Here is a 12,966-nt window from a genome sequence, read left to right as displayed (position 1 = left end):
CTGTGAGGCTCCAGGGAAAGAGACAAATCGGCCACCAGCTGCACGCCCAGGTCCACGATAGTGAAACAGTGGTGTCCCTATGAGGTGGATATTCCTATCAACTCCATTCTGCAGATGAGGAAACTGAGGCTCAGAGAGATGATGCATCTTAGTCGAAGACGCAGGGTTAGGTTTACACAGAGGCAGTCTGATCCCCGCACTCGTGATCCTAAACTCTATTCTAGACTATCTTTCTAAAAGATAGGAGAACCTACCGGGCAGAGAGGTGGGAGGATATTCCAGGAAGGGCAACGACACGTGAAAGGACTCTGGAAAAGAGAGAAACTGTGGTCCATCTGGGGACACAAAGATAGTCAGTCTGGCTGAAGAGGCAGAGAGGGCGCCACGCCGCCAGGTTCCATCAGTTGTCAGCTGAGTGACCTTGGGTAAGCCAGTCCCGGCTCAGCTTTAGGTCCTCACGTGTAAACGGAGATAACGGATAATCAGGGCATCTACTGCCCAACCTCGTTGTGTTTACGCAAAGCGCTTAGCAGAGCACTTGGCTTCTGGCCAGCCCAGCATCCATGCCAGCCGTCACCATGGTTACTGTTATTTGGGGTGGGGGTGGGGTACTGGAAATGGGGATGGAGGTTTGCACAGGCCCGTCTGCTTTGACTCTAGTGTGCTGGAAATGAAAAGGCACTGCAGGACGTTAAGCAAGGGAATGGCGTGATCAGGTTATCACAGGGAGAGTTTACTCCGGAGAAAGTCAGAGATCTGGGGGCAGGCTGAACCTCAGGAAAGGGGACCAGCTTGGAGAGACATTTAGTGATCATGCCATTCCTACCACGTGCCAGATCTAAAGGGCTGAACGTCGGCAGTGAATGATGAGACAGGGTCTCCCTTGAGTCTTAGACCAGTGGGCCTGTGACCAGGTTTGAACCCTGCATCTGAATGACGTGACTCCTGACAAGCAGTCAGAGGCTCCAGTGCTGAGGTCTGTGGCCACGTGCTTGGAATCATCCCGGCAAACTTCCTTCTGAGGAAGGCCTAAGATTAAACGCACTAGCCTTTAGGAGCCGCGTGGACTCAGACACAACTATTCAACTCTGCTGCGGCAGCACAAAGGAGCGTGTCTGTTCCAGCAGAAGTTTATTTCCAAAATTTTATTTACAAAAACAGGCAGAGGAAGAGAAGACAAGATGGATTCAAGTGATGTTTAGGAGATGGAATAACAGAATTTGCAGACCAACTGCATATGGTGACTTGAGTAAGGTCCTCAACTAGCTAATGTCCACATGAAGAGAAATAAGACATATCCTCGATTACCGTCCAACTCATAGACCTTCCTGAAGACGAAGCAATGCAGTGTTTCTCAAACTAGCAATCACAAACCATTCATGGGTCCTGAACTGGAATGAACTATCAAAAAGATAACATAGAATAGCATGTTACAGTTCAATAGTAATAAAATCATATTTGATGTTAAATCATTTTATTTTAGTCTAATTAGTAAGTGGAATTATTTTCTGTAAGCTTTTTTAAAAATTGTGTCTGTGTGTTTTGTGTGATATACGAAATTTTTTAAACATCTTTATTGGAGTATAATTGCTTTACAATGGTGTGTTAGTTTCTGCTTTATAACAAAGTGAGTCAGCTATATGTATACATATATCCCCATATCCCCTCCCTCTTGCGTCTCCCTCCCACCCTCCCTATCCCACCCCTCTAGGTGGTCACGAAGCACAGAGCTGATCTCCCTGTGCTATGCGGCTGCTTCCCACTAGCTATCTATTTTAGGTTTGGTGTGTATATATGTCCATGCCGCTCTCTCACTTCGTCCCAGCTTACCCTTCCCCCTCCCCGTGTCCTCGTGTCCATTCTCTATGTCTGCGTCTTTATTCCTGTCCTGCCCCTAGGTTCTTAAGAACCATTTTTTTTTTTTTTTTAGATTCCACATATATGTGTTAGCATACAGTATTTGTTTTTCTCTTTCTGCTTACTTCACTCCATATTTCGTTCTAGGCCATGGCCAGAAAAGTTGAAAAAATACTATATAATGGAAATACTGTAAAGTGAAAAGAGCACAGAGCTACGAAATGGAAAGACTAGGTAGGTTTTAATCCAATTTCTGCCACTTTTTAGATTTGCAGAAAGATTTAACATCTCTGGAACTCAAATTTCTTATTGGTAAAATTAAAACATTCCTTTTTTTCTTTTTTTACATCTACTCATTGTTCTAGTCACTGGAAATACAAGGATGGACAAGCTAGGTCCCACCCTCAGGAAGCTAACATCCTGCTGGGGGAGATACGTACATAAACAAACCCATGAAGGAGGATGACAGTAATGGGCTGAGTGGTTATGGGAGTGATGGGTTATGGGAGCGGGTGAAGGAAGGCCTGGCTGGAAAAGCCATGGCGATGTGAGAGTCCCGGTGAGGGGAGTCGGGCAGTGAGAACAGCCCGGGGAGAACTGACGGTGAGGCTCAGAGGTGAGCGAGTCCCTGACTTAAATCAAAGTCATCCAATTAACAATGGCTTTGGATAAACTTGAACACGGGTTTTCAGTCCAAATCTCAAACTCTGCATCATTACGCTGCTTCAACATGGATGTGTTCCTCAAAATTGCCTTTCCTTACGTAAGCTGCTGGATGGTTTTAAATAAATGACAACAAGCTAACCTTTAATGTGGTCCACGTATTAGAGGTCACATGTTACCAGCCGCCAGACTCAATTGACACCTTTATGTACTGCAGCCTCGGTTCTCGGGTTCTCCTTCTCAAGCGGGTGATTTCCTGATTGGAGAGGCACAAACACACCCCAGTTCATAGTTGCCATTTCTCCCCTGCTGCAGATAGGAGTCTCTACTCAACCTCTGCCCGTACAACAGTCTACGGATAATACCAACATAAAACACGCCTTTTCCTTATGCTGGTTTGCGCTGGATTTCCTTGAGTTGCAATCAGAGTCTTAACTACTTCAGATGCGTTTTCCCAAACTCTGTTAGGCTGAATGCGAATGGAGCCTCTTGGGGAAACCAAGCGTTCCCAGGCATAGTTTAAACATGAAAGAAGTCTCAAGGTGTGAGCGCATCATCTTCAGAGAGCGGCTGCGTGCCCCGTGACTGCTCCCCTGTGAATATCCCGAGTAAAAGACAACTTCAGAAAAGGCTGAAGGAAACCCCAGAGGTTATCTTCTATAACCAAGGCCAGAGGCAAATCTGTGGGCAGAGAAAATTCAAACAAGAAATAGGAGGGGAGACAAAAACCCACAGAGAATCGGGAGCTCACGAATAAGCCTCTGATCTCCCTGGAAAGGTCTGTTACCAAGAGACAGGACGATTCGATGCCCAACAGCTTGACTTCACATCCCGTCTTTACACAGCTCCATGGAGGGTTTGGGGTAGAATATTTCAGCTATCTGCTCCAGACCCCCATCTGTAAAATGGGGCTAATAAAATATTAACTGCCTGAGGTTATCGTGACACCTTCAATAAGTGAACACAAATAGAGGATGTAGAAAGACCCACACGGTCAGCTCTTGGGAAAATCTTAGCCTTTATCATAACTGCCCTTACTTCCTTGTTCCGGTCACACACCACCTGCAAGAGGCAGCAGAATCCTGCAGTACAGAGGCAGGTAGCCCATCACCCACAGCCTCAGGAACGGCCTGGTCAGAAAGCATGACCCTTCTCTCTTTCCTTTTATAACCTGAGGAGCTGCCAGGGCTGAGGGATGCGCAGAGCAAACATTGGCAGCAGACCTCGTCTTCTCAGAGACAGCACCGTCCACATAAGGAACTCGAAGACGTTATTCAGCACAGAGCGTCTCTCATTTAATTCACTCTGTTGCTGCCCAATGGGAGAGCAGACTCTGCGCTCCATCCCCGTTTTTCTTCCTGCCTTGAAAAGCAGCTATTGCTCCCGAGGCGGGCATCTTCTCTCATTATGCCCCCATGCCGGGGACTTCGCTGCCTCAAAACATTTGATTTCTTGAGCAGATAACGATTTCCAAAACTAAGTAAAAGAAAACACTTACATCGGATGGTGCTTGGGGAATTTTTTTTTCTTTTATTCCTAGTGTGTTTACAATGCATCTCTCTTTCATAGGCTCTCTGACACATTGGTTGGGGAACTGCTGCTATAAAAGCGAATTGCGGTGGCTTTAAATTGTTTTATGGCAAAATTAGAATTGAAACCACACGACCCCATCTCAGTCACCCCCCGCCCCAGCTTCGAGCTCCAACCCTGAGGTGACGCCCTGCAGTGAAAGGTAGGCTGTAGCCAAGGTGATCAGTTCTCTGGGTGAAGGGGAGGCACGAGTACGATAATCTGAGTGGGACAGCCTGGGAAACTGGCCTGAACCCTGTGTTCTACCCACACTTTATTCCTCCATCGCCCGGCTCTGCAGCCTTTCTGGGCTCTGCTGTTCTATGGGACCAGGGCTCCCAGGACGTGGACTCTCCCATTTGTTAACCAGGGACATGTATATATATATATGCTATATATAACTGTGCCCCGCCTTCCACTGCCAACGCAACCAGGTCTAAACTGGTCACTTTCCTGCTCTGGGGCACAACATTCACCTTCTGCAAAGTGGGACTGGGACTCTGGACTCACATCCACCCCATATGCCCTCCAGATGTGCAGCATTGACTAATCACAGAGAAGAGGAAGGGCACATACCCTGGGTTTTATCCCAAGTGCATCCCCTGCCTCGTCCTAAGAACTCCGCTGGGGTCCTGGGTATGCAAGTGCAGCAGAAGTGCAGGGTGGATGAAATGTGGTCACCCAGCAAGAGGCCAAGGTTGGAAGAAGGAGTCCTGAGTGCGCCCATCAGGACTCTATCCCTGCTGCTTTAAAAGGCAAAACAACAGAAATCGACACCAAAACCGTTCTCTCTTAACATCCATACACATGACAAAAATGAAGTAATTATTTTCTAGGTAAGTCCTGCTCGACCCGCTTCTCCACTCACTGAGAGGTTTGGATCCTAGAGAAGGATGACACTTCATAGGATGCTGGGCCTGCAGGAAGGCATCTTCATCCTGAGACCCCAATCTCCCACCTCAAGCACAGAGTCCATCTTCCCTCCCCCACACAGAGCCCCATAGAGTCCACCAGCCAGTGGCTGCTACTCCATGAAGGGGATGCTTGGAGGTTTGTAGCATCCACCACTGGCTGGTGGTCTGGAGGACACTTCTGTGTCTCCCAACAGCGTTCTCTTACCTGTTCCGTCCCCTCCCCCAACAAAACCAACACACACTCATACGCATGCGTGTATATTCCCAATTGAGGCAATCATCCCTGCATTGGGCACTTTCATGATCACATTTGCTTTAAATTTTTTTTTTTTTTTTTTTCGGTAAGCGGGCCTCTCACTGTTGTGGCCTCTCCCGTTGCGGAGCACAGGCTCTGGACGCGCAGGCTCAGCGGCCATGGCTCACGGGTCCAGCCGCTCCGCGGCATGTGGGATCTTCCCGGACCGGTGCACGAACCCGTGTCCCCTGCATCGGCAGGCGGACTCTCAACCACTGCGCCACCAGGGAAGCCCCAATATTTTTAACCTTAAAAATTTTTTTAAAACTTTCTACAAATTAAAAAAAAAAAAGATGTTTAGGTTTTCTATATCTCTTTGCTGCATCTTTATTTCCAGCTCATTCTTTTTTTCCCCAGATAAAACCATCTGTTACTGCTAACCCACTGCAATTGACAGGGAATGTGCAGACAGCTGCAGTGTTTCACTCGGCTTGGGTGTCCTCTCTGTGGCCATGGGTACTTCCCCCTGGTTCCACATCCTTTCCTGACTCATTCTCCCAGTCTGGTCACCTTAATTCCTCTGGATAAACTCTTCAGTGCCTCGTCAAATGCAAGGATGGGCAGAGCCCTCAGCAAGTTCACTCCCAGAGTTAAAGGTGTATTGGAAAATAAGTCACTATTTCCTGACACTGGCAAGGACATTATTATTGGTATATTTCTTTTCTAGAAGGTATAGACATGATGCATGTAGGCTTTGAGTGAAGGAACCATGATTTATTCATTGGTTTATTCCTATTGGGGCATCCCACAGTGGTTTGCTCTTACAAACAGCTAAAATATTTCTGAATGAGTAAGTCAGTGAATGTTATAAAACAAAAAGGAAAATAAAAACAAAGACTGTGAGACTCAGAGCACAAGAATGACAATCACACGAGAAAGGGCACAGTGGGAAATCACAAAAATATTACTCATTTCTCTTCTAAATGCTGGGAAGGAGAATGTTTGCCGTAAGAGCGTCATCCTGGGGTTGAGTGGGGAAACATTTTCTCCATGGGAAGCTCAGCTCTGGGACAAATTGTGGAGGATCCAGTGATTTCCAAATCTTATCATTACCAGGGAGAATTTTCTGAAAAATCTCTCATTTCCAGAGCCCCAACTCATACCAACTAAATTAGACTCTCTAAGGGATGAGGTCATGGAATTTCCATTAAAACAAAAAAGGCTTTTCAGGTGGTTGCAACGCAGAAACCCTGGTCTAGTTGGTGGGACAATAAGATTCTAAGACAGAAGACCTGTTCGGATACTTGCTTCTATCGCTAACTAGCTGTGTGACCACGGCAAGATACTGCACCTCTCTGAAACTATTCCATTTCTATACCTTGTAAAGGAAAAGATAACAACGACCATCCCTTGCCCATCTCGTGCCTGTCCTTAGCATCAAAGAAGTCAACGTGTCGTCTTTTTATGAACTGCAGAGACCGTGCAGAAGAAGGTCACTGCTGTGATTATGACTTGGGGTGGGGAGGTGGGTAATCCTTTATACTCAAAACTATGAGTTAGCTCAATCCTTCTTTATCTGGGGCCAGGGACCCATCTTTGTGCTCTCGGAAGGAGGGGACCAGAGAAAGTGAAAGGAGAAGAAAACCAATATGCGAGGGGTGACTCCATTCAGGCAAGCGTTTGTTTAATTGTTTAATTTCAATCAGCCCCTTTAATTGCATGGCTCTTGCCAGTAAACGGTCATTTCCGGTTCAATCCAGACGAACGCATTCCGTTGGCATTTCTGCATCCTCTCTGCAACCCCACTTCCATCTGTTCCTTCAACTCTGTCACTTCCATCTTTCTCCTTGACTTCTAGCTGAAGAGGTTCGACTGACTCTAGGCTCCTTCTGGAAAGTTCCTCATAATGTACCCTCGCACCCCTAAGGGCAGCGTTTCCGCTGTGCCCACCTGCCCCGGTCCCTCCTTAGGCAGCCGGGAGTCACCCAGGGATCACAACGCATGCTTTGGCGGCGGGAAGAGGGGCGGCCTGGGGTGTCCGGCGGAGCCCCCCAAGCCCCACCAGGGCGCCCGTCCCCCGACCCACCACCTGGTCCTCTGGCTTCTAGTTGTTCATCAGCTGACTGCTCTCCCTTGTCCTTGAAGAATACTTGAATGTCAGGGGGCCTCGTGAACTAGTGGCGGGGCTTCAAGCCCACTCCGTTACAATGGACATTTTGGGCTCAAAAGACTAAAATTGAGTTCATGAGAGTTGGAGATCTCAAAGGCAAGTAACAAATCAAGGTCCAAGAGCGTGGAGTGAGGGCTAAGACGCGGCCCCTGCAAGAGGGGCGCAGGGCGCAGAGACCGGAGGACAGAGGATGCAGGATGGCGGGGCGGGACCCGTGACGATATCACTTAGCAGCTGCGCAGCCTCAGTGACACCTGTGAAAGTGGGTATCGATGCCTAGCTTTACAAAGCTCTTGGAACTCAGGGGAGTTTGGAAACGGTGACTTCCTAAATAAATATCAGGCCACGCCCTGCTTGGGGCGGTGAATGCAGAACAAGCTTGATTGACACAAGGGGATCAACAAATCGAGAGCCGGGTCTGGGGCATCCCACGCTGCGACACCAGGCGCTGTAACAAGGGAACCAGTCACTATCTATAGCTGAGGAAAGATCTTCAGGATAGATAGACAGATACTGAATATAGTTCCCTGTGCTATACAGTAGGTGCTTCTTCATCTATTTTATATACAGTAGTGTGTATATGTTAATCCCAAACTCTTAATTTATCCCTCCCCTGTCCCATTTCCTCTTTGCCAGGATGTATTATGAAGCGAAACAAAGTACAGAAACAGGTACAGGATGCTACATCTTGTATAAGAACCAGGGGCTGGGGATATAAGGATAAGTACATGCCTATTTGCTTTTATTTGCATAATAAAACAAAGAGACTATATATGAATTAATAGATGTATTTCCTTTCAGATGGGAGACCATAGGGTGGGGATAAATGGGATAAAATAATATTTCTCAATGCATATATTCTTATTTTGAGTCAAAAATTTTAAATGGAGTCTCAAAAACATCAAGAAGCATATTTTCTTAAATCCTTCCCCTTTTCAGGCTGTAGATCACATTTTTCTCCCCCATAGATCACATTCTTAAACACTGCAGTGTCAGGGCACAGAGAAAATATACCTGCCTAGACTGTTCAGGATCAAACCAAATTAAGATGATTCTCTTCTACTGCAGGTGGACTGTATTCATCGAATACCATTGTGAAAGGTTTCTCTTCATGGAAAAAAATCTCCTCAGTTCAAGTAACAAAAATATTTTCTGAGCTGTGTTAGTAATATGCTTCTGAGGCCAAGTTGCTGAATATCTCCGAGCGCTGTGAAAACAGATCATCCTGTCATTTGCGTTTTATCTTTTTTTCCCCAGACCCTGAAGTGTTTTTTTGCCTGTAACACACACTGACACACCTCACCTCAGGGGAAACAGCTGTTCTTTCTTTTGGCTGCACAAGTTTGCTTTTGACTTCCTATCCCTTCAGAAAAGGCTTAAAGACACTCCAACGATCTGAGACAGGCAAAAAAAAAAGTTAAATAAATGAGGCAGTGATAAGAGCTAGTGAAAAAATGTCAACCAAGGGTATAAAATCTATTTTGAATAATAGGTCATGCTTTTCATTTTAGGTTCTCACCAAACCTAATTAAACTGCGCAATCAGCATGTATTCTTGAGAACCAAATAGGACCTCAATTCTATGTCAAAACAATATATGATCACATGTATTACATATACAAATATGCACGTATATGCCTCTGACATCTACTTGAATATGTAGTCTTTGATATATGACTTCTATATGTCAGATAAATACAGATACATTGTAAGCTAACAAAAGTAGCTGGAGATCTGTTCAAAATGAAATTCTGTGCACAGACTTCCCATGAGCACACATGCACAGATATCTCATGATACTAGTTTCAGGCATTTGTCTGCACCAGGAGTTGTCAGTGTGTTGGGTTCACGGATGTATCTCGCCCAAGTTTGTTTTGTTTATACTGAGCAGTTCAAAAGTATTTGAGAGATTTTTTTTTGTTTTTTTTTGCGGTACGCGGGCCTCTCACCGTTGTGGCCTCTCCCGTTGCGGAGCACAGGCTCCGGACGCGCAGGCTCAGCAGCCATGGCTCACGGGCCCATCCGCTCCGCGGCATGTGGGATCTTCCCGGACTGGGGCACGAACCCGTGTCCCCTGCATCGGCAGGCAGCCTCTCAACCACTGTGCCACCAGGGAAGCCCTGAGAGAGTATTTTCAAATTGGCAAGTTTCACTTAAAAATTCAAAATGTTAGACTCTCTTGAAAAAGTAGAATAATTGGAAACTAAATCAGCGGCCCCACATGGCGCCAGCTGGCTGGAACAGATAACTGTCTGTTTTAACATGAGGGCCCTGGGGTCCTGATGGGGCTTCACCACTGAGCTGTTGTTTATCATCATGTTAGTTCTGTGTCCACACTTCCCTCAAGTGTGGGGATATCACAGGTAACCACACAGGGATGCGTTTTAGAAGAAAAACTGTAGAGTTGACATAGTGCTTTATAAAGTGAATAATAGGTCTCTTTTTTTAGGCAAAAATAAAGCAAAGCAAATTGACCCTTTTCATCCAATGTGCTATCCCCACCCCAACTCCTATAGGCATCAGGCTTTGTGATCTTTGCTCAATACTTGTTCACCTGGACCTGGGACAGGGGACCAGGCACTGAGGAAGAGTAACATCTAGCCCTTCTCCTATAGGCGTTTATGACAAAGATGTGAGGAAGAATCGGAGAATAAGACAGACAGTAAATTAGTGGGATTACAGTTCAGGTACCCGAATCTATGGCCATCAGATTGGCTGGGGTTTCTTGAGATCTTAAAAAGATCCCATTTCTATGACTACTAACCCTTGAACAACTTGGGGGTTAAGGGCACTGACCCCTCTGTACAGTCAAAAATCAATGTGTAACTTGTAGTCAGCCCTCCTTATACACAGTCCTCTTCCTCTGTATTCGAGGTTCTGCTTCCAAGGATTCAAATCAACCTCAGGCCGTGTAGCACTGTAATATTTACTATTGAAAAGTTCGAGTATAAATGGACCGGGCAGTTCCAACCTGTGTTGTTCAAGGGTCAATTGTATAAAGATAAACGACACCATTGAAGAAATTTCTCCCAAACCAAATAGTTCACATTAAGACAGGAAGAGCCTTCTTAAACTGATTACAGCACAGCTCCGGGGAGTAGCAGTTATTAAAGCAGGAGACTCTGGAATTCCTGGAGTGTTTTCATCACAAAGAAAGGAATACAATGATAATAAAGAGGGTGGGAGGAGACTCTTGGAGGCGATGGACATGCTTATGGCATAGATTGTGGTCACGGTTTCAGGGATGGATACTTAACTGCAAACTCATCTGGGTGTATACATTAAATATGTACAGCATTTTGTATGTTAATCATACCTGAATAGAGTGGGATTTTTTTTTAATCAATTACTGGAAGATTCAGCGTCTCCTAAAGCTATTTATCAGAGTAAAGAAGATGTGGTACATATATATCCAATAGAATACTACCCAGCCATAAAAAAGAATGAAATAATGCCATTTGCAGCAACATGGATGGACCTAGAGGTGATTATACTAAGTGAAGTAAGTCAGAAAGAGAAAGACAGATACCATATGATATCAGTTATAAGTGGAATCTAAAACCTGACACAAATGAACTTATCTATGATACAGAAACAGACTCACAGACATAGAGAACAGACGTGGGATTAGCAGATACAAACTATTATATGGATAGTATACAATACTATCCGTATATCCATATATCCATCTTGATGGATAAACAAGGTCCTACCGTATAGCACAGGGAACTAGAATCAATATCCTGTGATAAACCATCATGGAAAATAATATGAAAAAGAATGTGTATATATATACATATATATATATATAAAACGGAATCACTTTGCTGTACAGTAGAAATTAACACAACATTGTAAATCAACTATATTTCAATAAAATAAAAATTTTTTGAAAGAATATTATCAGAGGCTATCTGAGAAAGAATTCAATTCCCTCCTAGAAAAAAAAAAAAAAAGAATAAATGGTGTCTGTCAAACACCAAGGCCAATGATGCAGCATAGGAGCGTGGGTGTGGATGTTTTCCTAGATTTGCAGTTACACAGGTTTCCTAGAAACAACTTACTGTCAAATAAAACCTGGTCGGGTCGTTTAAACACCAAAGGCTGTGATTGGGAGTGAGGCATTCGTGAACCTTTCCTGTCCCCACTGAACACCTCTCCCGACTCTCCCATCCCTCCCTTTGATGACCATTATTTAAAAAGAAAGAAGACAAATGACCAACCATATAAGTCACATGGCGCTGAAAATGTCATGCTAACAAAGCCTGTAGCTGCCTTTTAGAGTGTGTTTGAAGGATTTAAAACCTCATTATTGTGTCCAGGATTGTAAAGAGGAAATGTTAACAGGGGTTTCAATAAGAATTCAAGGCAGAAGAGCTGACTATTTTCTTGTTACGTTGACAGCACATGTTGCTGACACAACGAGGAGCCCAGGTGCCATTGCTTCAGGTACTGTGCAGATGTACCCAAGCAGGACCCTAGGGGACCTTCCCCAGACAGACCCGTCTCCCATATCCTCTGCTTTTGCTCCTTTCTGAAGTACCTTTATAATAGCATCTCATGCATATTTCCTGAATTTTTCAGATGCTAAAACCACCACCAAATGGAAGAAATTAACTACTTGATGACCATGAGCGCGTAGCCCCCCCAAGACCCACTGGCACCTAAGGATTGATAGTGTTAACCCCTGTGACACTGCCGTTACCTCACCATCAACCAATCAGAGAATTTTGCATGAGCTGATCACATATCCTGGAAAGTCCCTCCCTCATCTGGCCTTTCAAAATACTTTCCTGAAACCCTTTGGGGAGTTGGGGTTTTGGGGGCATGAACCACCCGTTCTCCTTGCTGGGCCCTGCAATAAACCTTTCTCTACCCCAAACTCCAACGTTTTGGTTTGCTTAGCCTCACTGTGCATCAGTCACATGAACTTGCATTTGGTAACAGGGAGACTGAGGACACCCCATTAGGGCACCCCTCTCCCTCTCTGGAGCCTGGGCTGGGAGCAGCTGAGGTGATGACACCTGCTTCAGATGCCAGGACTCAGGGTTCCATCTTACCATCATCTTCTGTCCTCACCTAACAGTGAGACAGGCTTTGTGTTGATGAAATAGAATGTTATCACAGGAGTTCTGCCCCTCACCTTCCCCTGCTTCTCAGGTTTCATCATCTATTTCTAGAACTTTCCCCTTCCTAGGAATACTGCCTATATTACTTCATTTGAAGGATTTCTCATTCTTATTTGCCCCTATATGTTCCATGTCTGTTTACTTCCCCCCACAAATTCCTGATTCAAGACACGTCTTCCAGCTTTATTGGGGTATAATTGACAAGTAGAAGCGTGTATGTGTACGGTGTGCAGTGTGATGAGTTGATATATGTATGCATTGTGAAATGGTTACCACTATCAAGCTATGTGATACATCCATCATCTCATAGCTAACGTGTGTGTGGTGAGAACACTTACGATCTTAGCAAATTTCAAATGCCCAAGACAGTATTATTAACCTGCTGTAAACTAGATCACCAGAACTTATGCATCTTATAACTGGAAGTTTG

General features: G+C 45.1%; 1 long non-coding RNA gene across 3 annotated transcripts in view; it reads right to left on the bottom strand.

Moving 5' to 3' along the window:
• The window catches only part of LOC307197166, a 160,144-nt gene that overhangs the window by 55,403 nt on the left and 91,775 nt on the right, over nt 1-12,966 (bottom strand). The window contains exons 4-5 of one of the 3 annotated variants that reach the window (XR_013831338.1): nt 8,712-8,803; nt 8,253-8,615 (exon numbers count right to left, since the gene is read on the bottom strand). The exons of the other annotated variants lie outside the window; for them this stretch is intronic. This is a non-coding gene — a long non-coding RNA (uncharacterized lncRNA). Of the gene's footprint in view, nt 1-8,252; nt 8,616-8,711; nt 8,804-12,966 lie in introns of those variants that run through there. 3 annotated transcript variants of the gene reach the window in all.

Source organism: Stenella coeruleoalba (genome assembly GCF_951394435.1).
Source record: "Stenella coeruleoalba genome assembly, chromosome: 14".
NCBI lineage: Eukaryota > Metazoa > Chordata > Mammalia > Artiodactyla > Delphinidae > Stenella > Stenella coeruleoalba.
The sequence above is the reverse complement of the archived record's forward strand: the minus strand, read 5'-3'. Positions and strand labels throughout refer to the sequence as shown.